The sequence below is a fragment of the Nomia melanderi genome, chromosome 5 (assembly GCF_051020985.1).
Source record: "Nomia melanderi isolate GNS246 chromosome 5, iyNomMela1, whole genome shotgun sequence".
Classification (NCBI taxonomy): Eukaryota; Metazoa; Arthropoda; class Insecta; order Hymenoptera; family Halictidae; genus Nomia; species Nomia melanderi.
In genome coordinates this window covers 4,919,738-4,944,794 of record NC_135003.1, presented here as the reverse complement: position 1 = coordinate 4,944,794, position 25,057 = coordinate 4,919,738, and the positions used below count along the sequence as shown (strand labels likewise).

Here is a 25,057-nt window from a genome sequence, read left to right as displayed (position 1 = left end):
CCCCTTGGCTGTTTCTTTCTCTAGCGACTGGTCCCGCTGGTTCCCCGTCTTTCGTTCGCTGTCTCTATCCCTCCCGTCCGGCTCTCCCGTCAGCATCGCGAAGAAATTCACTTTCGTGAAAAAAAAGGGTCCGCGAAAAATCAATGCCGGCTGCGGATTGGCCACGCGGTCGGCGGATCGCGGTAGCATTGGTGCTCCCATCTCGACGGGCGTGGCTTAAAGATGAGCTCTCGCTATGTCATCGCTTATATTGATCCCATACTCGGGCCAGCCGTGGAGAACGGCCGTGGGCACACCAACGATGGTCCACATGTACGCCACGTTCCGCTGCGAGCTCGTCTGTGCACGCGCAACCGAGCACACGTCTTCCAGACGCGTCCCATTTCCGTTTCCACGCTTACCTGGTACCGGAACACACGCGTGAACTTACGCGCCGGCTGCCTTGTGTGCGCTATTCTAAATGCTACCAACGATTGTCGATAGGGTGTTGATACAACGGATACGCTGCAGGATAGACTTAACGGCCGATGCGAAGGCTAATGTCGAGCTTTATGTAGGGTATTTTGAAGCGAGGAACGGGCAGCAATTGCTACATGTACGATTCTTGGTATGGCAGATCGAATAGTATCAATTGTAATATTTTAATTACGTACATGAGATTATATCAAGAAATGATTGGGAAGATTGTGTTCCTATGATAACGTCGGAGGGTGCATTATTCGTGCCAATATTGTTCAAAACATTCACCTGTTGACAATTCTTTAATCGTCTTTTTAACGTTTGTCATATTCTTAGTACCACGCGTGTAGGATTAGAAGGAATATAAATATAAGGAAGTAAATACACTTTTGTACATATTATGCGATAGGAAGTTTTTTTACTCGCATGAAAATAATAGACTATAATAAGTAGTCTTTGTTAACTTTAAAACCAGTTATATTTTGTTTTCATTTGAAGATGGTAGTATTCCATTTTAAATAAAAAGGTATTTACTTTTAAATACCTACTGTGTAATAAGTTGAATTTTAATCGTAAATTGTTTTCTGTGATAAGTGTTTTTGACGATAATTACTGATTGACATTTTTATCTGTAGGAATAATAATAGATTAATATGTATAAATCTATACTATTCGTATTTCTATAGCTTACAGTTAAATTTCATGAATTGTCTTACTACATTTTAAAATAATAGATGTAAGAAAACTCATTGAATGAAATATAAAACGTTTTAATATCAAGGAATAGGTGCATATTATTATTTAATATATACAAAGAAAAGTATATTAATTTTAACAGGTACTAATAATAGTCAAATATATTATATTATCTGTTGTTTAAATTAAAATATTTCCTTAGGTCTATAGATAGTTGCATAAGAATTTATTTGTATAGATTAAACAATTATTCCTTATTTAAATTATGCATTATACATTGCATATGTTTAATGTACAAAATTCTACATAAAATCCCTGTATAAGTATGGTTAAGTAAGTATAATAATTATTAGTGACATTATTAATCATTAATATCTTTTCGAATGATTATACATTAGGGTGTAAAAATAAACTTCAGATGATACTTCCCCATCTTAACTAAATCTTTCATTCATTCCTGAATTATCGAATCAGCGGATTTCGAGGTTGATAGTCCCGAAGAATGCACGGGGGAACCTTGTGATTAATTTATGTACCAGAAACTCTCTTCATAATGAACGGTACATATATTTGGGTTAATGGTGCCAGTTGGTTCAAAGCCAGAATAGTTTTCGTGGTAGATACGTGATAAGAACGTGTCTAAGTGCTAGAGTCACAGGTAGGTACTTTTGCATTTTGCATAACTAGCAGTTTACCTTGTAATATAAAGTTAGAAATCAAGATGGAATAGAAGATTCATAACAATTTCTAATTATTTGACAACGACATTATCATTATTGTTGTTACTATTTTTGTAAACAGAGAACGAATAGACTGAATTTTCTAACGTCTGACGAGCATTTGATTTGGAATGCTACAATCATGCAAAGATTTATGAACATATGGTAGGTATTATACTATTTAATACTGATGAAATGTCGAATAACGCAACATACATACTCGTGAAAGAAATTAGAATGTATAAAATACAACTTTTTGATTATGATTAGTAACACAATGTGGAGAACATTTAATTTGATTAATTAGTAAAGTCCAGTTTTATAAACAATGCTTCATAACAGTTATAGTTATATGAAAAAATAATAAGGCAAAATCTGTATATTAAAAATGAATAACTGTTTCAAGTTGCAAGGCACCATATAGATGACTAATTTCTGAGTTTCAATTTAAATACACAATGCAAAGATAGTAGAATGTATAATGTCCATACTACGTAGAAAGAAATTGAATTTTCGTATTTCCAATTGTCACTGCACCTATTTAAATACGTCGTGCAATCAGTTTCGAAGGTTTAGAAGATGGACGCAAGGGGCGGCAAAGGCGTGCGTGAGTTATATCGTGACTGTTTGATGGATTAATTCGTGAACCGAATGGAAAGCTACAAAGACTGACTTCTGTGTTCCAATTTGTTACAGTTCTCTGGCCTGATAAGTCATTGTTAAAATACGACTTGTTGCTAATATCACGAATTCGACAATTGTTTATTAGTAATTGAATATGAAATGTATAAAAGCGTATAAATGCTAAAATAAAATTATCAAGATAAAGAATCTTTATTTACAGGAATGTTATTCGTTAACAAAATGTATCAACACTTATTTCGCGTCTTTGATAGTACTTTATAATATTACATTTTGAAGTTTTATATTTGAAAATCTTATTAAATAATCAAATCTAATATCTACATATTTATATCAGATTAATGTTATCTAAATACTGTTTACTTATAAAAGTAGAACATCAAGTATCCACTATTTCAACAATTCCAACATTTCACACCTACTTATCGGTAGGAGCAAAACCATATCTTATGTAAATAATAATGTACTTTTGCTGAAAGTAGTTCCTCAATTCGATATTTTAATTAAAATGTTCAATTATCTTATATCATGAGCGAGTAACACAGTATTAATTATCACAGGACTTCTAGATTTTTATATTTCTTCCAGTACAGACTGCAGGTGTCATACAAAGTTACATTTCCCCATTAAGGTACATTATAACTCTGGAATATTAATACGAGAAGGATTACATAAAAGATGTTTCATTTAAATAATTAAGAACCCATAAGTACACACACCCTTTTTTGATAAAAAAGTGTATCGTTGCTCCAGCTTTCATGCAACTCGCTTTAATTCACTTAAAAACGCAAACATTCTCCGTAGACTTTTAATGTGGTCAACTAATAGTATCTAATGATATTACTCCCAAGTACGTACTACAATTCATTCGTTCACCTGTCACAAGAAAAACCTAGAACGAGGTGTCAGTCACGATGGCTGTCTTTTACGCGGTGGCGTTACAAGCTCCTTTTGAAGAGTTCTGTACCTTTATGGGGTTCTATACACATCGATTCTCCGACCATGTGTGCCTTAGTCACGGTGGCATATGGCCAAGTCATGAAGCCACTAGGCGGTCCTCAGTATATTACTCTACCTGTCGTCATTCGTGCCTCACAGGGGGCTAAGCTCATGGCTATTTGTATGACAACAAGACTGTTTTTAGACTACTCCCCGCCATTTATCGATGACCGGCAATTACTACAAAGTGCATGGTAGCAAATGCTCATACTGTGATCGCAAGCATTTGATATTGTTTTGTTGATATAGTATTTAACACACAAATTGTATTAAAAACCATAGGAAGTAATAGATATTAAATAGGAAAATGAATATAGTATTGCTAGAGTGATATTATACTAGAAATATATAAAACTCTTTCAACAGAAAATTCAAAAGTTTCGTAAATAGTACGTTACGTTTTGTGTGATATCGTGTTTATGTTTTTTCAGGAAGAAAGTTAACTTACACAGTCTCTAACGAGACGAGTCAGTGTAGATAAACAAAACAGCAGCGTGTTTCCTATATTAATTATCCGAAGAATGTGGATCGACTGTGTCTCTTTTACGTATTTATTACTCATACTTTGGTATCTTTTCTTTATGATAAAAAAATGAACTCCTTATTCAATTTTTTAAAAGTATGGAAACGATATTGACAATATTATTCTATTCTTTATACAGAACATTGTAAGTTGGTATAGTCATGAAGTACTATAAGAATAAGTTAATAATAAATTATAGTTTGGTTAGATGATATCTTACACAAAACAAATGTATCATTTCAAAGAACAAGGATAACATTATTTACATGTTAAATAGAAGTAAAAGGATTTTATAATAATTCAATAACTATCAGTATTCTCAAAAACGAATATTTTAGAATTTAGCATTCGTTGTATTTTTAATAAAATTATATTGTGATATGATAACAACTGTAATAACCGAATTTGTAATAAATTATAACTTTAAAATATAAAAATCATTGATCGCTCGTATGTCAAGAGGGGGTATAGCTCAGTGGTAGAGCATTCGACTGCAGATCGAGAGGTCCCCGGTTCAAACCCGGGTGCCCCCTTGGTCTTTTTTTTCATATTCTACGAAAACAATTGAATTTACTAAATTATGAGAAATGTTTATTTAACATTATATGAAATAGTATTGTTAGATATCTACAGTTTCATTAACGGTTCCAACAACTGGGGGTATAGCTCAGTGGTAGAGCATTCGACTGCAGATCGAGAGGTCCCCGGTTCAAACCCGGGTGCCCCCTTCCTTTCTTTTCCATTTTTTCTTTATTATTTTTTTCTATAGTACGACAAAATTTATTTTGATGTATAATAGTATTACTACAATTTTGTTTCGAGTAAATGAATCTATTTTAACTATAATTATATATACTTATTATACAAATATGAGTGTATAATTTGTATGTTAACTGTTAAATCATCTTACATAAACAAAGTTTCAAAATAATTTATTTAAATATATAATCGTTTGTTATGATTTATATATAATTTACACAATCGAAATTTAAAATTGGAATTTACTTTTCTATACTGGACCTTTCGTATGGCTGTATGTAATTAATATGGGAAGACCAGAACTTCATAGGTCTCGTAGTATAAGGAGATACAAATGTGTTTATTATTCAATGTTTATGCAATTATACACATTTGTTTATCAATTCACAAGAATTCAAGTGCAAAATAAAATTCTGTACTTCATCAAGGGTGTTACCATTTTTCAAATGAAATATAACTCTGATTAAACGTTTTTACATGTTCTGCTTTTTTGGGTTTTAAGCAATTGCTGAGACTATAAATAAATTAAGTGGGCAGTGTAATAACGATTAACGTATTAATTAGTATTTAATTATGCTACTTATGTTTTCACGTGGTTGTATTATTCATAATGTACGAAATGATTTTTGTTGCTTATTGCACGTCCTTAAAAAGAACTTTATAACTCTGAAATCCTTACTTTGAAATAAGTCAAGTATTAATCAAAGTGTTGCCAATGGCACGTCACTTTAAGAAGGTTATGCGGTTGATCAATTCATAAGACTTCTAACCGCACTAGATGAATGTTCAGGCGAAAACCACCTGCTGTGACAGTAAACGTTAAATCCGTAAGCTAGGCGAAGTATTCGACAAAATCCGTGGAATGGCCGCAGTGCTCCGAATGATCAGGCCAATTGGCCGTTCGCCAAATGAAATGTATATCTGGCATAAGTCTGCATTTGACCCGTTTGTCGCATTTTCTCTCGCACGTCCCTTCATATATTGTCACATATATTTACCACTATTTTCAGATACGAGTCAAGGATGCCGACAAATCGTATCATCAGTGAACTTCATATTTTGTACATATATGTTATACTCATGGGAAGTAAAATATCTAAAGAAAAAACAGAAACAGTATATTTTAAAATTTTTGTTTTTCACCCCGGGATTTTTTGGGTGAATCAGATATTTCTCACTTTTCAGATTTTTTCTTATAACACGAAGGTTTCTGAATTTTTTAATCAGTTTTTTCACTGATATTGAAGCTGAATGTCTATTCATAAGAAATGTATGAAAAAAATGTTGATTCTAAGTTTTAGTTATTAGTTTTTCGCTGTTAAACCTGAACTGATGCCTCGGTCTATCCTATTATAGTTTAAATACATAAATATTAATACACATTAATGATTAACTGATTTAAATATAGTCTGTGTGTAATTCTTAGAAATATTTGTTTTATTATTAATAGCATCATTTAAGTATCAGACATGTTAGAATTTATATTTCTCTTAACATTTGCACTTAGAAAATATTTTTGTATGACTTTTAATTATTTATAAATTCAATATCTATTATCTATTTAAATAATTTTATTTTCTCACTGCTATAGCCGTTATGTGTATTGGTACCTTTGATTCAAAACCAAATCTATGTAAGGTGTCTTCTAAAAAGGTTTTTACTTACAGACAGGCGGATTATAATGACGCAGATTTATTCAGACAACAGTGCATAGGCGGCTCGCGAGATTTTTACGATAGGCATTAACTCGATCCAGGATCAAGCTACTTTATTTCATCCTTGGTAATGTATTAGGTACGGTTGCTAGCGATACGCGATTCTGCGGAAGTCAAATGACAGATGGGACCGCGCTAATCCGCCATTATCGTCGGCAATGATCGGACCGGCGTTGGATACAATACTTTCAATTCACGAGGCTTTCGGGAGGGATTCTCCCTGATGCTAGTTTCGACCTTCATGATTATTCGCGTGAATCACTACAGATCGATCTAGTCAACTATCGAATTCAACGATGGGTCGGGAAAGGAGCATCGATTCGTGTAATTTCACGGTTAGGTGTTTAGAGTTGATTATTGCGTGCTTCATCATTCTCACCTTATATTTGAGCAAGAATTTGAACTTTGTTCCGAAATAAAAAATTATATTTAAAATTTTATTACGCTTGATATTATTGCGTATTATTACATTAACACCTATTATTGAATATTGCAGCATTTCTAACCTCAACAGAAAGCTTTATTAATTCATATAAATTTTTAGATATTCATGCAAAATGTAGTCCCTTTGTTCTTCTAGGTCAATTTCTCATCTAGTGATCTATTTTTCAAATCTTCTTTTTGGATTACTATTTAAAAATTTATATGAAATAATAAAGCTTCCCGTTGAAACAAATTAATACCTTTTAATATTTGCAATATTTAAGACCATACTGTACAGTTTATAAACATGACATGTTTTCTCAGAAGTAATTATAACTGTACGAAATTTGTTCTATATATAGTAATATATATCAGGGTGTACTGTCAATTAATTAATGTTTGAAAAAAGGATACATTGATATGTATACCAATTTAATAGAAATATTTATATACCTTGTTCAGTAACTTCAATATTTAAAAGTAATTTCAATATTTTCACTTTTCTAAATCTTAATGTAACATTCATATATCGAAATTGTTTCGTTGCACTTGCAGGCTTGTAAGTTTAATAATTAAATAATTATGCCTACAAAATTTTTTTCTGGAAAATCTATAAAATAATGGAAGAAGAAATAAAGAATTGATAAGAATAAGAATCTTTTTCTTTCACCACAATTAAGTTACCATGAATACCAAGTTTGGAAAATACTAGAAATGTTATAATATTTAAATTAATTAATGTTATCAGCAATAATGAAATGTACAATTTCAAGCGTCAATAATTAAATACTCTTCCTCACATTTGTTTGAAAATTCGCAACCCCTACATCGTTGGAAAATGTGGTACAACAAGGAAGACCAATGCAAACAGTGGCTTACCACGTGCGATAGGTTCAAAGAGCAGGATCCTTGCTTCAACCACCAGCAAGGCGGTAACAAAGGGTCTTCGTCCCTGTGGGGTTTCTGCGTTTTGTCCTCGGAGGATTGTCAGTCTCACCCCACCCATTTATCTAGGGGCTGAACGCTTAAATTATTCATAAACAGTCGAGTGATTTGTAGAATATAACTTATTATTATGCGCAATAACGTCTACGCTATGTTTGATTTCAGCACGACTGGTAGGCGTTTAAAAATGTGACTTTGTGATATTTAATATCCCAAGGAATCATATTCAAAAATGCACAGCAAACATTTTTACGAATCTCCATTTTTAAAATGGCAATTTGAATAAAAATTTATTTTATCCATTAAGATGTTCATTAAGTTGAAACTAAAAATATAAACTTCATCTGTTTTTGCCGAAGTGTGTATTTTATTACTAATTAGTTTATATACAAGCATTATATGAGTAGTGTGTAATAATAGTATCTGCTAGTATATCTTTATAAAATAGTTACTTTATAAAAACAAGTAAAGTAAATAAATGAATGAAGCTAATGTAATAGGAATAAGAAAATAAAATTATTGAGGAAGTATCTCCAAAAATGATGATGTATAAATAAAAAAAGAACATATTGGCTATTTGATCACGTTATTAGCGTTATTTTATTGAACATGTCAATGATGTAACAAATGACTGTTTATATTGATAAAATATTCTTTCGAGAGATCATTACGCGTCCATAAACACAAATGTGAAAAATTTTTATCAAGCGCAACTGATTTGATAATGCATCACTGCAATGAGAAATTATGTTTTCATCAAAGGAATTCTCGGGTGCACAACGCTAATTTAATTTTCTCTCGTTTCCTTACGGTCTGCGTGAGTCTCTTTGTTCAGAGGGAATCAAAGATAGAAACCAATTCAGAATTCTGCTGACCAAAGGTAACACGAAGGAGAAAAGTTTCCTAGAGGTAAAAAGAAATGTACGATATAAAAGATTGCAGACCATTGTTTCTAAATTGCTGAATTTCAATATTACACACGTATCAATTGTCATCGAATGTTACAATAAACACAGTTTCTCCGCAATAGTTACATGAAAAAGGGAGCAAAGTTGGAAACAGATATTTTCGATTAAAAAGAAGTATGATCATTATATTGCAACTTAGTTGTTTTATTTTTTCAAAACACTCTTCCAGTGAGTAAAGTTTATATCAATTCCATAAATGATAACTTAACGAAAATATTTAATATGAAAACGTTCACAATCCCCTCTAATCTGTAGTAATCACATCAATATTATTAGAATTACTTATATTAGTTAATGTTAGATTAAAACAGTACATTTGAAAATTTATTTAAAATACCAAGGATAGAAAAATAGCAAATAAAATACTAATCTAGAAAAAAATATATCTTTAATACATGTTTCTACAAACTATCATTTAAAGTACTAAATGTGCATAACCATCCGTAATTTATTCGTAAATGGATTACAAATGATTACCTATGGAAAATCATGACAAAATTGAAGTTTTAAAAGTAATTACGGAAAACATTACATTCTTCATTAACTAATTTCATTTTATTTTACATACTTAAGTAAGTTATAAATTGACAAAATCAAAATTTCCTAGACACACATAAGATTGCAAACTAAGTAGGAAACTATTCAAAAATTTCTTGAATCTACATAGGAGAATAGTTGCAATCGGTAAAAACATCCATTGTATCATTTGAGATCGTTTGTTACATTTTCCCGTTAACCCATTTTTCGCGTGGAGGAACGTATACGGGTATATACGTGACATTCTATCAGTTAAGCCACCCCAAGTCGGCTGGTGATCTAATTTAATTGACACCCTAATAGCAAGCCTGCACGGCCGTTAGAGTTCCGGGCACGGGTGCTCGAGTGCTCGAGGAGAAGGATGAAAATATAAGGGTGGTTAGTCGGAGACGCATGGGGTGAAGACAATTGAATTTCATGGGGGTTTGGCCGCTTAACCAGCTAATTGGTTTGTTCATGTTCCTACGAGTACATAACTTGTCTCGATACCAGGGTTAACAGATATCCGTTCATATCACATTTTTCGGACGAAGTGATGTAACATTTTTATTTTGCAACAAATACTTGATCTTTTATACTTGGTTATCATTTACTGTTTTTACGTTGAGGTGTTTTTGAAGTTTTATAGAAAAATGAATATTAATAATCTAAATCGAATAAAATTTTTTATCTATTAACACTATGTATTAGGGGTTACTTAAACAATTTTAGTTTTGATATGTACGTATATAGTCAAATTAAATTAACAAGAATTCAGTGACGTTGTTTATGTGCGTAAATGCATTTAATGTGCAAGAGTAATAATTTATAAATAAGGATATATAGATAAAAGATTATATCCTTTGATATCACGTTTTCGCAGTGGAAAATTTGATTCTGCATATGAAATTTGCTTTGAAGTATTACCTAACTATAATTATTTTATTTATTAGTATAAAACGTCTAAATACAGTGTATAAAATATTAAGGTAGTAGTGTTAAAGAGGAGGAATGAAAAAAATGGTATATTTTTCACTTTAGCTGTTTGAAGAAAATTTTCTATATATAGGATATTTGTATCTTTTGTGTCCTATGTATATAGGATATTTATTTATTTCTTTGTACACATAAATTAAAGTTCTTCATATGTATTTAGATTAACCAGGAACTAAAAAATACTAAACTATGGTTATAAACAAAAGTAACTAAACATGAAATTTGTAGAAAAATGTTTTGAATTTTCAATTGTGTCGTAAGTTTAATATAGATGTAGATATGAATATAATGATTGAATGTAAACAGATCGTGCAAATTACACGGAATCGGAGCATATCGTATTTTCGCGTAGGGAGTAAATGAATTCCTCGTCGCCATTTCGACCAGGCAAGCCACTAAGAAGAGAAAACTGTGCCCCTTTACGGCACTTTCATGAAGTGAATATTTAACTTTACGTCCTGCAGGTTAAAAATGCTGACCCGCCGGCAGAGGTTTCAAAAGTTGGCGAAGTACCGAGATAAAAGATAACGGCTGATAAAACTTGCTCAAAGTTCCGCGCTAAACTTCGTGGCACTCACATTAGGCCTGTTAAAATTACTCTGTTTCAACAATTAAAAGATTTTCATTGCTTCTTGATAAGCATTTGTCGAGTTTTCAACCACGGTTACTCTTTGAACAATTAAATTTACAAATAAACCAACGATTTCTGAGCGCGTACGTACCTTTAAAGAGAATTATAGAAAAATTGTAATTGACTCTAAATGAAAATGAATTGAGGTATATTCTTGTGTAGATTGAATTACAAATATCATTAGGATTTTATTAAATATTAATAACTTGCGAAAAGGGAATTGAACATTTCATAATATAGTACTTGTTATAATATTGTTACAACATAATGTTTTGTTACTATTAATTATATGTATTACTATACTATAATAATTTAACAAAACATACTTGTCAGACAATAAAATTATTTTTAATCAAGTGTGTTTTTTATTTTTTATAGATATTATTATTATTATAGTGAGGATTTTACATAATTTTACTATAAATTATACACTCAAGCTAAAATTAGAAAAAAAAATAATTCTATAACTTTCCGTTCGGAAAGGAGGAGGCACTGGAGGGATTCGAACCCTCGATCTCCTGTTTACTAGACAGGCGCTTTAACCAACTAAGCCACAGCGCCTTTTGGAAGAGAGTTCAATATTTTTATTTTTAAACTAAGTAATACTTTACGGATTTAATAAATAAAATATAATTAATAATTAAAACTTATTGTTCATTAGTAATGTATTAATAATTATGTACATTTTGATGTAAAAAATCCTATTGTATGAAGACATAGGTTCGAAACAAATAAAAACAAATCGTCAATAATACATATCTAATAATTTAAATCGAAAAATACATTTGCAAATAAGTTATTTTTACATTTAATATTGTTAATATGGCTATACACATAATATTTCTGAAGTATATTGGTCAAAAATAGGAAGAGAATGAGTAAAATAATGTTGAAAATATTTGCACATGACATGTCAATCACTATATGAAGAGGAACTGACATTACAAAGTTACACTGAATATATCAATATTACTAATTAAAATTAAAAATTGTAAGCTAGAATAAAAATTTTGTTCATACTAAAAAAAAGATAGGTGTAGTGCGTATTTAAGTTTTTTAACTTTTCACTTTTGAAAATTAGATAAGTATTTTAGTATTTTCTCCTTATTTAGCCATATAAAAATAAAATTCAAAATCATTCAACCTTAATCATTTATTTAAGGTATATAATTTTTACAAAACAAATATTATATTTAAAAATAGTCATATAGTATTATAACCTATTCACGTATAATGCGTAACGTATAACGTTACAGTAATACCTTTTTTCTGTAACCTGATTGCCTCTTTTGTGAATACATCATTTCGTTATAATCAGTATTCCTTGTATTGCAAGATTCCCTCATAATTAAGCCGGAGAAATAGATTAAAGACATCGCTCGAGGCAAAAGGATACTACCTTTTCGGCGGGTTATCTCGCTTACTTCGTTAACGTCTAATATTCCGTGAAACTAGATTGCTCACTGTCCAATAATTTCTCATTAAATCAGTCGTTAATATTGAAAACACCACTGAAGAATCCGCCTCAAACTTTCCCCTGCATTAAATCGAATTCTCGTTGGAGTTGATTTAATTGGACCTGCTGATTCGAACGACCAGTTTTAAATTATTCATTTCTTTCACTGGCAATCAAAAAGTATTTTCCTTCTTTCCATGAATGAAATTTACAATTCGTAGTTTCGTGAATACTAAACAAATAATAAATTACTATAAATCTTTTTTATAATAATTATTATTTTTATATAATTATTCTTTATTCTATAAGTATTACCTTTTAAATACCGTTAATACCTGTATGATATTAATACATAATTAATGTTGTTTCCCTTTTTTATTGTGTGTATAAAGAATTCAATGACTGATCACCTTCACAATTCTTATATTACATTTTCTTACAATCGTAATACCAAAATTATAATCATCAACATACAGCATATAATTGTGACACGAAATAAATTGTTTTATTGGGATATTTGTCAATGTAAACTGATATATTAATTAATTTCACATGTCAAAAATTTTCGAAACAATTTCAATAATAAAAATTTTTAACTAAACGCGATACATTATTAAACTACTTACATATCTAATGCTGACTATTCGCTAGTTAGTAGTAAAGTTATTATACACTTCCTAGTACCGTTCCTAGAAAAATAGCTGTTCATTCATATAAATCTTAAAAAGTAGAGCTTCAAAAAGAGAGAAATATGACACGTATTCTCTCAGTTACATCAATGAAAATCGACTTAACCTTGTTACTAAATAATATTTGTAAAATTAAATATACCTCTAATTGCCGGTTTCCTTAAGTCTCGTCTGAAGAACACATTAAAATCTCAAAAATAAATTCCTCATTGAGAAATTTACATGCAAGAAGTGTACAAGTAGTATATTATCACCGATTTATCAAGTGATAAGATTTCAAAATTCGCTATACGCGGTAGACGTGAGCAAATTTTTGACGTGCGTGATAAAAAAATGTTAAAATGAAGAAGGACAGCGTACACACACACTATGAAACAAGTTAGATTTTATACAACTTTATGCTGGTACGTGTTGAGTGGAGGGGGAAAGCGGCTCGCAAAAGCCAAGAGAATCGAGGAAGATGGTGAGGAGATAGATGTTTGGATAAAATGGTAGAGGGGAAGGCGAGAAGACTGAGAGAAAGAGAGTATCGGGTGTTCCTCGTAAATTCTCGCGAATAGCTTCAAGTAAAATATAGAGGTGGCTACGTTCCGCATATGTCATTCATGCTCTTTCTCGCTCACTTTACGAATACTCGCGGCCATCGCGTAGAGACGGATAGGTGTACTATATATGGATGTGTTTCAACCCAGTGCTTCTCAAACCACTGTTCTGCTTCTAAAGTCGACGGTCTGACACAATAGAACCACTGGCACTAGACCCGTCGAAAAGAATTTTATCGAACAAATTAAAGATATTTCAATAATGATGGTTAACTTGTTACTATTTGAATAAAATATAAAATCTTTTCCGGCTAATAGCACAGTATTATGTTTTATAATGTCGTATTAAGATATTTTAGAAGATTTACAATATTATTGCCAAAAGACATGTAGTTTCTCTTTTCTTCTTTCATTGGAAAAGTTTGTTTTCGAGTTTTATGAAATTCTTTTTATTTTTGGAAACTGTTGTAACGGTATCTGTAGGTTTTAGACATCATGGCTTTTGAGATTGGATGTGCTCAAAAATTGTTGGTGAAAGTGTCATATAGTAGGGTTAGAATAAGTATTAGGAGTAACAATAAACAAATTGTGATCTGTATCAAAATTGAATCAAAACTGTAATCTGTATCAATATTGTTAAGGAATTTAAAACTGTACCATCTTTTTCATGCTAGCTTCTGTTATCGCGTTACACTATTTATACGAAGCATAATGAAAGGATCAATTATATTCAATTCAAATAATATTGTTACTCCAGTGATGTAATGATTAAGTAGTTATTATTGACTTAATATATTTTTTTATTTGCAACATACATATCCGGAAAGTACATTTAACAAATTCGAACAATTTGCTGTTTATATATCTTTATTTAATTACCATGTTTCAATGCGTATAAATTCTGGTTATAATAATTAAATGCTAAAAAATATTCATTACTTGATTAATATATTCCTTCAATTCATTCTGTAATATTCATTCGATTATGTTTGCTGCCCTACATTATTGATTGTATCCATTTTATAATCACTAATGAAAGCAGTACATATTATCCTAAATTAAAATATTCATAGTATCATTTTACATTCGGCATGTTCTATTAAAACAATACTGTTTGCTCCATTGTACAATTAAATATTTTTGTAGCGCATTTCACTTTTAAGACAATTCACTGCACACACTACCAAAAGAAAATTTAGACTGCGTCTATAAATGATTAAAAATAATAATATTCTGCATAAAACAATAATTATTATATTAATTCCTTAAAACCAAGTATGTGTTTCAGTAGTTCTTGTCGAAAATATTAATATTAAATTAAGTGAAAGGTCGTCACGTGATACAAGCTTATTCTAAATTTGTACATAGTTCCACATGTTTCACCGACGAATATTTGCAATTAGTAATAAAAACCTGCCATTATTTTTATTCTGATTGCAATACAATTTTTTATGATTTTATAACTGATAGTATATCATGTCAGTGTTGCTAAGCAATACTCAATGAATGAATCCTGTCTCGTTTCATGCCAACGTGCCAGAAATTTCATTAGAAGCGGCACACCTTTCAATCGTCTGTGACATTGAGGTGAAGAAGTTTGAGAAACTCTGTTTTAACTTATATAAACGGTGGTGCTGTTCGGAGGATCACACGTAGGTGGGCCGGGTATGAAAGAAAGAGGAAGGACGAACGAGCGAAAAGCAAATCATGGGGACATTTCACACGCGGAAGAGTACATGGTCGAGCTAGCTGCTACGAAGAACATTGGAAAGGACAGAACAAGATGTGCGCTCAATGAAAGTATATTTTCCGGTTGTGTACCAGTAACGGTGATACGTACGATTCACTGAACGCGTATTGTGGATTTACATTTTTTTTCAACATTTTATTCTAACATGTCGAATAACAATTCCTTTAGAAGGTTCAAAATATCTTAATAAATCATAAAAGAATTATGAGATTCATTTTTTGAAAATATTATTAACGATAACTATTAGCGGATTTAATACATCTTTTAGTGGTTTTGTTTAATTTTCATTTTAAAATGGTGAAGTCTTGAAGAAAAGGTAACGAAATATGATTACATAAGTGGTACTTTTTATAATGAATTCTTTATGCGATTATTTAAGGATAGTTTGTTCTTTAATTTAAATATTATTTCTTCTTTTGTTTCTGGTGACCATGCATCGATTTCTTTTTAATTTAATACGTGCATAACTGTTTTAATAGAAAGGTTTTATTTATTTTCGTATCGCGTACAGTTGTAAGTGTAAGTATTGTAGAGCCCATGTTCTTAATTAAACATGAATGAACTTAATTTATTATAATAAAAACGTTCCAGGATTGTGGATTTAAATTGAATTCAAGAAGATGAGATTAAGAAGTAGGTTCTATAATTAAGTATTAATGCTTCATGCTTTTATTAGGATTTAAGCATTACGTAATTGTAAGGAGAGGCAGTACTCTGTCTAAAAGGTAAAGAAGTATTATAATATTGATATATTATTCCAATAACTAAAATATAAATCATAAAATTATGGATTGAAATAAATATTAATATTTCTAGTGAAAATCCATTAGAGAAGTAAAATTAATAAGGTAACATTTATAGTAAGTAATTGTTTAGTTACTGTTATACTGTAAGTAATTATAAGTTACTGTTTTCAGACTACATACGAATGATAGAATGGCAATTGGAAATTTTCACCTTAAGAAAAATTGTGTTGGAATGAGTTTTGAAATTCTTTACCATTTTCATTATAATGTACTAAACTCTTGTTCGGTACATTACAATTATAATTCATAATTTCTTCTCGAAAAAACAATCTTCATTGCATACTGCATGAAATTTCGGATGTTTGTCTAATTCTAGAATTCTCCTTGTATTTGATCACACGTATAATTTTGCTATTCACGAATGATTACATCCACATTTAAACATTCACTTAACTAACAACATGAATCGATTATTTATAAAAGCAAAATGAAAACCAAATATCTTCCTTTATCCACGATAGAACATACGCGACATAAATCAGTCTGCATAACATTTCAAAAACCAGTGAAAGGACATTACACATTGTACGCCCGTCGATTATTAAGAAATATGTGTCCGTGACTTTCAATTGTAGAGGTTCGAAACTTTACGCAGCGTCAATGGCAATCGGTATTTATTCAACACGTCCGAGCGAGCAACATCGGAGGCGTAACTCGGAAAGCAAAGCTGGTATTGGCGGCCGCGGAAGAGGAACGATACCGCGGCAAAATAAAACTCTGGGAATAGAAACTAGCCGGGCCGCAATATCAGTTTCTGGGGAATCAAATAATTTTTCCCTTCGGTTTGAGAAAAATAACGAGAAATATCGTTCTTTGAGGCGAGGCCGATCGTACGGCGGCGGATCCATGGTGCCGATGCGGAGAGTGCAAAAACGGGGGAGAGTGAGCATAGTAAGCTCGAAAAGTTTGAACAGCTCGAAAAGCTCGAAAAGCCCGAAAGAGAGTGTCACGTTTCCATGGAAACCTGGTGGGGCAACTCCACCTCTGGACTTGCCGGTTCGATATCCTCTCGTCTGCTCCCTTGCTCCAACGTCAACGTGCTCTACATTTTTCCAAGCCGGGGCTCGCGAAGCATTTTCCCTGGATGGTTCGGCGGGAAGAGAGGAACGAGAGAGAGAGAGAGAGAGAGAGAGTGAGAGAGAGAGTGAGAGGGAGAGGGAGAGGGAGAGGGAGAGGGAGAGGGAGAGGGAGAGGGAGAGGGAGAGGGAGAGGGAGAGGGAGAGGGAGAGGGAGAGGGAGAGAGAGAGAGAGGGAGAGACAGAGAGCGTGAGAGAGAGAGAGGGAGACAGGGAGAGAGTGAGGGCGTGAGAGAGACAGAGGGGCCGAGAGGGGGTGGAAGGGTGGGAGGGAGAGAAAAAAAACAGTAACTTCCGATGGCGGATCGGCGATCTGAAAAAAACCTCTTTTTTCCAACGAGACGCTTCGATACTGACGAACCGTTCGAGGACCCTTGCGTTCGTACTTTCGTACTCATAACCCAATTTCCATTCCTTGGCTGCTGCTTTCTGCTGTATTAAGTATATTAGAGGAATTGAAGGATGGACTGGGTTCCTTATCGGTGATTAAAGGATGCACAACGAAAGGTTGGAAGTGGAAGTGTTGGAAAGGAATTATTGTTGAAAGAGTGCTAGAATGACAAAGAATTAGTGTTATAATAGTTTTCTGCAGGGTGGACCTTCGGTTAATGAATTAGAAAGGATGGAATTTATGCTACATTCGTGACTATTAATGTGAATTAACGTCACCTATGATTGTGTTTTTGATTGGCTCTTTTAATAGAGAGATGTTTTATTGATGCAGTCGTTACTTAATGTAGTACAATATTTTAAATGAAGTATTACGGTTTGTGTCCTTTTCTTAAGAATAGAGGTTTGTTTCAGCTAGTTTTTGAATTCCATTATTTCAGTCAGCTTTCGATTAAAGGAAAGCAAAAGTATTGCTACCCGGAAATATGTTGGTTTATGGAATATTTGTTTTTTATTATAAGTACAATATAACACATATGTTTTGAACATAAAAAATTTTATAAAGACTTATGATGTTACGATTTTGTAATCTTGAGAAGCAATAATTAATTAAGATTTTTAATGTGCTTTTATTTATAGAAAAGAAGGGAAAATGTACAGGAATAATAGTTTGGCTATGATATAAAGTAATATAAACGATATACTCAGGAAATTTGAATTTGTAGCATAACTTAAAAAACCGGAAGATACAATTTGTATATTAGAAAGGAAATATACTCATAAAACATTTATTTGGTTTCAAAATACAATTACAAAATTTCCATATAGATATAAATGTATAAAACGTCGACTGTATTTTAAAACAGAAAATAGGTAATTTATGACCTTTAACTTTATATCAAAAGATACAACATATTAGATGCATGCTTTATATTTTTTTAACAATGATATTTCAATTAATATAGGAAAATATAGAAAACCTATTGTGTATGAAACTAAATAAAAACATTTTCCAATTTTAATTACGTTACACTTTCAATAAAAAAATATTACTCCTAAATGTTTGAAGTCTTACTGAGTATTATAGAATTAGATGTATAATATATTCTCATATTTAATTTATTGAGTATTCATCAAACAAATTTACACTTTATACGTATAAAAAACAAGACGAACAACATAGAAATTACCAGTCTCACCAATGAATAAAATAACACTTACACAAAGATGAAACACATTTTAAAAATGTCCTACAAATACAAAAGATCTAGGCAAGACAAATACTTTGTAGAGTACTCGAATATTAATCGAAATACAATACTTCTTTACTAAACTATTTAACTATTTTAAATTCTTCTTTCTATCACTCGGCTGCTGTTCATTTACTTAGAAACACCCTGTATGTAACGACACCTTTTGCCCAAACACTTCAGCAGCGTTTTAGGAAAGGACGTAAAATAGTCTTAAGAACAGACCCAGAATTGGATGAAATTTAGGTTAATTCTAGGACAGCGACGAGGGCGGTAAGGTTCCGTTTCTAAGATTCGTAGCCACCGAATTACGCGCGAATAACTTTCAAGTGGCCCGCGCAAAATGTGGTAAAAGCTAACGTTGCCGATATCACGGCTGGACGTGACTGCGACGGCGGTCCGAGGTCGAGGAACGTAGGTTTAATTTCGTTGAGTGCATCCAACGGGTGATCCGACGGGTCGACGCTACCCTCTGGATATGTGTCTATTCAGGAACACGTGCATGTAAGTCGTTATACGTGCGCGCGCGCGCGCGAGCGAGCAAACGCGAGCGTGAGCGAGTAATAGCGATGGGTATTCAATGCACCCTCCAGTTGGTATTCAAGCAAATCCGCCGTCTTAACATTTTGAGTGCTGTTCGGTGTTCATTGTCGAAGACACTGGTTCGTAAAATAGTGGGACCAGCTGAAGGAAGTGGTGACAATACTTTAAACGCGGATCTTCTTTCTTATAGTAGACCCGCACTTCCGATCGAGAGTTTAGAAACAATTTACGAATTAACTGTCCATTATCTATCTATATTCGATCATATATTTATATAGGAACTGTGATGAAAATATAATGGAAATATGATTGAGGATGTACATATTTATAATATTATAAATAAGAAGGGAAAAGGAAGGAAGAAGATTTCGAAAGGTCTTAGTAATCATTTGCAAAAATTAATATTTTTATAGAGGTTAATACTTTGAGACAGGTTTATAATTTTCTTTAGAATCAAATGATTTCATGCTTCTGTACTTCGATGGGTTTCAAATTTTCCAAATTTGAAATCACTGAACAACAGTTTATGAAAATTATAACTGTTAAACTTAATAGAGATTAATAGTTTGTTAATGTTTGCATATTTTAAATCTTCAAACTTTTAAACACTGTCGTACATTAAGACTATATATTCAAACAATAACACACATACATCGTATTATTATTATTAACAAATATTAAGAAAATAAAAGGTAAAAATGCAGAGATTGAAAATGACTTATTTTTCAACGATTTAACAATATTACTTTTTTATTTTCCTTTGTCTTCATTTCAAATGTCTCAATCTTTATAACCTTGTTTACTCATTATACTCACCATTATTTGATACGGTAATCGTAATTTAGAAAGCAAAGAAGAATGAGAGAAACCTAAGTATATGTCACTATAATTATTATTTATTCTACCATCATTACTCACTCGCATATACCAATTTTAATTATACAAAAGCTTAATCATCAATTCATATCTTCTTCACTAAAAGCTCAAAGATTGTTTCTTACCAACAAGCTGCAAGCATTTTTCAGCAAGGAGATAATTATTACATTCTCTTTACAATGTATGCACGCGTTCCAAATTACCTTTTACCCATAGTAAAATCTCCGTGTTTCAATCCTGACGCAAGTAACACGAAGAACGAAGCACCATAGCAGTGATTCACCTAGCTATAATAAAAATATGTCTCGCTCCCCTGGCAAGAATCAAGCCTAGTCGACTCCAGTGAGTCGAAGTGGCGGCTTAAACCACCCCCGTATACGCCCGCCGCCCAAAGGGTAGGTTGGACTTGGATCCGACCAACCCGTGGCCGCCATTATTGACCATCGGTCTTGATTAGCACGACGATACTATTCTGCCTCCCCCAAGTTCTGCAGCCTTCGACATTCTCCGAACGTCGCCGAGCTTTACGCTCTCGTTGTGTCTTTCTTGACTGTCATTTGTTTCTTTCACTTTCTACGCGGCCTCGAACTCGAAGATTTTCCGCTCCACGAAGCGAAAGCACAGCATTCGCGAAAGATCCGAACCAGTATTCTCGTTACTTATTCAACAGCCTTGTTGTAGCACACTTCATTAATGGGAACATCTTAAGCTAAGTAAATGTGCGAAGGGAAGAGCCCCCGAAGGTTCGGAGATTCCATGCAGAATTTCATACAGAATAGCGAGACCGATGTGTGTACAATAGAATTCTTGAAACTAGAATTATAGAGCAGTAAAAGTGACTGCTCTTGTATTTTCTTATGAATATTGTAAGAATACATGTATTGGAATTGTAATTCGATTATGTTTTGGTGTGGGTATATTTAAGACAATTTATTTAATGACTTATCGAAAAAGTTACTATGGCTTTTTAATCATTTTGAAAATGAAACTTGAAATGGGTAAGTTTGATTCATTTAGTGGTTTTAGTGTTAATACCTAATTCGTTATTTGCATTTGATTAAGAAAAAGCATATTATGAGAATTTATATGAACCATACGATTGTAAAATCTGCATAAAAGGTCACTTTATTAATTGAAATTGGTGATTAATAAGTTATATATTTTAATGGTCGATGTTAGAGAATGTAGAAAGTATAAACTGAAATTAGATATGTATATTTAAGGGAAACTTGCAAGTATTTTAACCTGTGTTGATTAAATTAATGACGAGTAATTTACGGAAAATAAATATAAAAATATCATATAAATAATTTGCTTTAAAATATAGTCCTATAACTAACGATGATAATTATTGCTACGATTAATATCATTAAAAACATAAAAAGATTCCGTTCGTAATTTAATAATTGCGTGTATCGAAAGTAATTAAAAATATTGGAAGAAATATAATGTATCATAAATATTGCGTAATTAAAACAAAAATGAAAATAACCATATTAAAACACCTGTTGAAAATGTAAGAAAATAAAAAAGAAATTCCGGTATTGTCGGAAATTTTATATAGACACTTTTTAGGAATAAGTGCATCTGTGTAAAATCTTTTTGTACTTACTTACACAGATATACGAGGCAACAAAAGGACGTAATATATTATATGTTCTTTGCTTAAATTTCTACAACCGTTTCAATATTGCCGATTTATCAATATTTGTAAGCAAATATTACATTATCTTCCTGCAGATGTAAAATGAATTATTTTACTATACATAATATATTGGAACAATGTGTTTATTGTTAATAAATTGACAAGCGAAGATTGTCAACAAGCGGTAGCCATATTTATGCTGCATTTAATGATAATAATTTAAGAAGAATAAACAGAATATAATTTGCTTATTGCATGTTTACTTGGTCAATTTTGATAAAAGATCATAGAAAATTTTTTAATTTGTTGTAATAATTCTAACACAAAAGAAGATTATTTACCTATAAACATATATAAAACTTATAATTTGTTAATAATCATCGTCTCAAAAAACAGTTTTATGATAACTAGAATCAAATCCAAAGGTATACTGCAAACATATCTTGTTATTTTCATAAGGTGTCAAAATTATTATTTACTTACACAGTATTGTACAATTCTTTTCACACTGACTTTCATGAATAATTTTTCTTCAAACACTGAATATGAAAAAATATTAATTCTTAATAAATTATTTCATTTTATCATTAATAGGTAAGTAAATAATGTTCTCACAACGCCACAGCGAAATAATTAGGGTATAATACGAAACAAGTGAATATCCAAATGAACACTAGTTCAAAATTATTTCCATCGTTATCCAAGTAACTTATTCAAGTAAACAAAAATGAATTATACCCATAAATAAACGTAATAATTTTTTATGAATAACAATTCATAATTATCAAATAAAATATTCAACTAAAAAAAATTCATTGATTCATTTATATAAATAATCATTCAAAACAATTCGAGTAATACCCAACTATACCTTTAGTAACTTCTATGTACTTCTATGTAATGTTTATTATCTATTAAAATCCATCATTCCTCCAATGAAATCCATTCTCCTTCCAACTAACCACATCTGAGTATTACACATAAGTGTTTCCCAACATTTCCACTTTGAGTCATAAGATCACCTAAATTCGACTGTAAATAAACAAATAAAACATGTATATTTGATTATTCCCAAGCACCACTGAATACACCAGAAAAATAGAGAATCGTCTTACGAAGTTTCTCACGTTCGGCTTTTCCGTTCGATTCGCCGGGGCGCGCACCGCAAATCACTCGAAAATCTTATAACACGACCGGCCAGTGTGTCCCCCGCGCGGTTTCCTCGCACGAGGGAGACAGGTTGCGGCGCAAGCGTGCCATCATCGATACCCCACCAAACTTTCCCCCCTTTTACAGCAAGCTGGTACGAGACGGCTCGGTGGTGGCCGCCGATGGTAGGGTGGAAGCCTCTCCTCCGACAGGGCGATGCACACGGTTTCACAGAACGTTCAGAGCCACCTCCACCTTTCTATGCGTCCCTCCAAGTCCCTCCGGGTCCCTCCGGGTCTCTGATCCTTGTCGCTGAAGCCGGGAACCCCGCGAAGTCGGCTCCATAGTGCCGCGGTACCCGCTAATCAAATCGCACATTCCGAGATCTCGCGGCAGTGACCATTTCTCGCATAAAACCCGCAAAAATTCTCTCCGGACATCGGAAAGAACAATTCACCGTTCAAAATCTCGCGTTGCCTGTTAATCGTTGCAAGTTATCCAATACACATCTGGATACACCAAGTGTTCGTCAAACATTCTTATTACTATTCGAGCATATGCAACGGGAAACAGCAGTTTACAACGTGATTACCTATTGAATCAATCAACAGTTACCTGGAATCCATGAAGATTGGAAGAAAAGAAGACGATTAATCACCGAGACGAGAAAAGGATACACTGTGATTTACCATTTTCGTGCGTCTTTCGCGGACTTCGAGAAGCTAAACCGAACAAAGGCGATTAATTCCAAGGGTGGTTTCTTCGACGTAGGTGATCGACAAGGAATTTAAAGGAATCCCAGGGAAAAATCGTGCTCGGGAAAGAAAGTCATTGACGGTAGCGCGGCGGATAATCGTCGTCGGCTGAATGGACATGACCGCCGGCCGATGACGACGGCTCGGACAGGTTCGTCGCACCGATGCGAGAGAGGAGAGGAAAGAAGAGCGTGGCGGGACGAAAATCGCGATTCAAGAGCCGTGGAATTCGGCGTTTCTTACCGGTCGTCGGCGGAGCCGTTCGTGTTCGGGTCGAATCGCCAGACGAAAAGGAGGCCCGGCGAGCAGCGACAACCCCTGGGCCCCGGATCGGCCGAAAGTATCGCCGCTGCGTGATTCATTGGGTTTTTCTCTGTATCGGCATCCGGGATTTACATCGGGCCCGGGCCGCGATTTCCATCGACACGCGTGTAAAAACCCCGCCGCGCCGTCCGGCCGCCGATCAAAGGGGAACGGGACGAGATAGACGCGACGCAGAGAAGATTAGAGGATAGAAGTAACAAATCCCAGGCCACGCACGCCTATCGGTGATCTTCGCCGGTCGGAAGCGGCCGCGACGGTCCCGTGTTTCGACCGTCGCGTTTGAAATTCGTATCAGGAACACGCGGAGAAGAAAGGCATCGCCTTTTGCAGCGATTCGTGGCCCATCGAGCCGTGATTCCTTCACTGACAATCTGGACGCATTCTCTTCGAGGAACGGCGACGTTTCAATCCGCGATTCGAAACTGCGAGCGTTGCGCTTTCCTGGGGAATGCATTGAAGAGGATTGAACATTGGAAAAAGAAATGCTTCGATTAAAAGCTGTTTGCTTTTCGAGGAATATTTGGAATACAGAAGCTTTTTGACGCAGTTTGTAATAAATGATTGTACAGTTGTCGAGCTTGAATCATGGAGGGACCCGGTGAACAAAGGATACCGGAGTAATTACAGATAATCTGGAGCGAGGTGAATTGATTGATAAAACGGAAGAAGAATAGACGCCGTTGCACGGTTTCACGAATTTAGATCGCCGCGATTGTAGCAACATAGCCAAGGTTATGGTCGAGATAAACCGGGGCTCGCGTACGGCCCGATAAGACGTGGGCTTTCGTGGCTAGCGAGGGAGGAACGAGTGCGTG

At 33.3% G+C, this 25,057-nt stretch overlaps 1 long non-coding RNA gene and 3 other non-coding genes across 4 annotated transcripts; 2 read left to right on the top strand and 2 right to left on the bottom strand.

The window, feature by feature from the left end:
* The first annotated feature begins 4,499 nt into the window (after window positions 1–4,499).
* On the top strand, window positions 4,500–4,571 carry TRNAC-GCA (transfer RNA cysteine (anticodon GCA)). The gene has a single exon. It is a non-coding gene; the product is annotated as a tRNA-Cys (tRNA).
* A 123-nt stretch (window positions 4,572–4,694) lies between these two features.
* On the top strand, window positions 4,695–4,766 carry TRNAC-GCA (transfer RNA cysteine (anticodon GCA)). Its single transcript has one exon. It is a non-coding gene; the product is annotated as a tRNA-Cys (tRNA).
* A 6,712-nt stretch (window positions 4,767–11,478) lies between these two features.
* On the bottom strand, window positions 11,479–11,552 carry TRNAT-AGU (transfer RNA threonine (anticodon AGU)). Its single transcript has one exon. It is a non-coding gene; the product is annotated as a tRNA-Thr (tRNA).
* Window positions 11,553–21,978: 10,426 nt separating this feature from the next.
* On the bottom strand, window positions 21,979–23,236 carry LOC143174532 (uncharacterized). The gene is made up of 3 exons (XR_012998629.1): window positions 23,130–23,236; window positions 22,886–23,046; window positions 21,979–22,103 (listed from the first exon to the last, which is right to left on the bottom strand). It is a non-coding gene; the product is annotated as an uncharacterized LOC143174532 (long non-coding RNA).
* Between the last annotated feature and the right edge of the window lie 1,821 nt (window positions 23,237–25,057).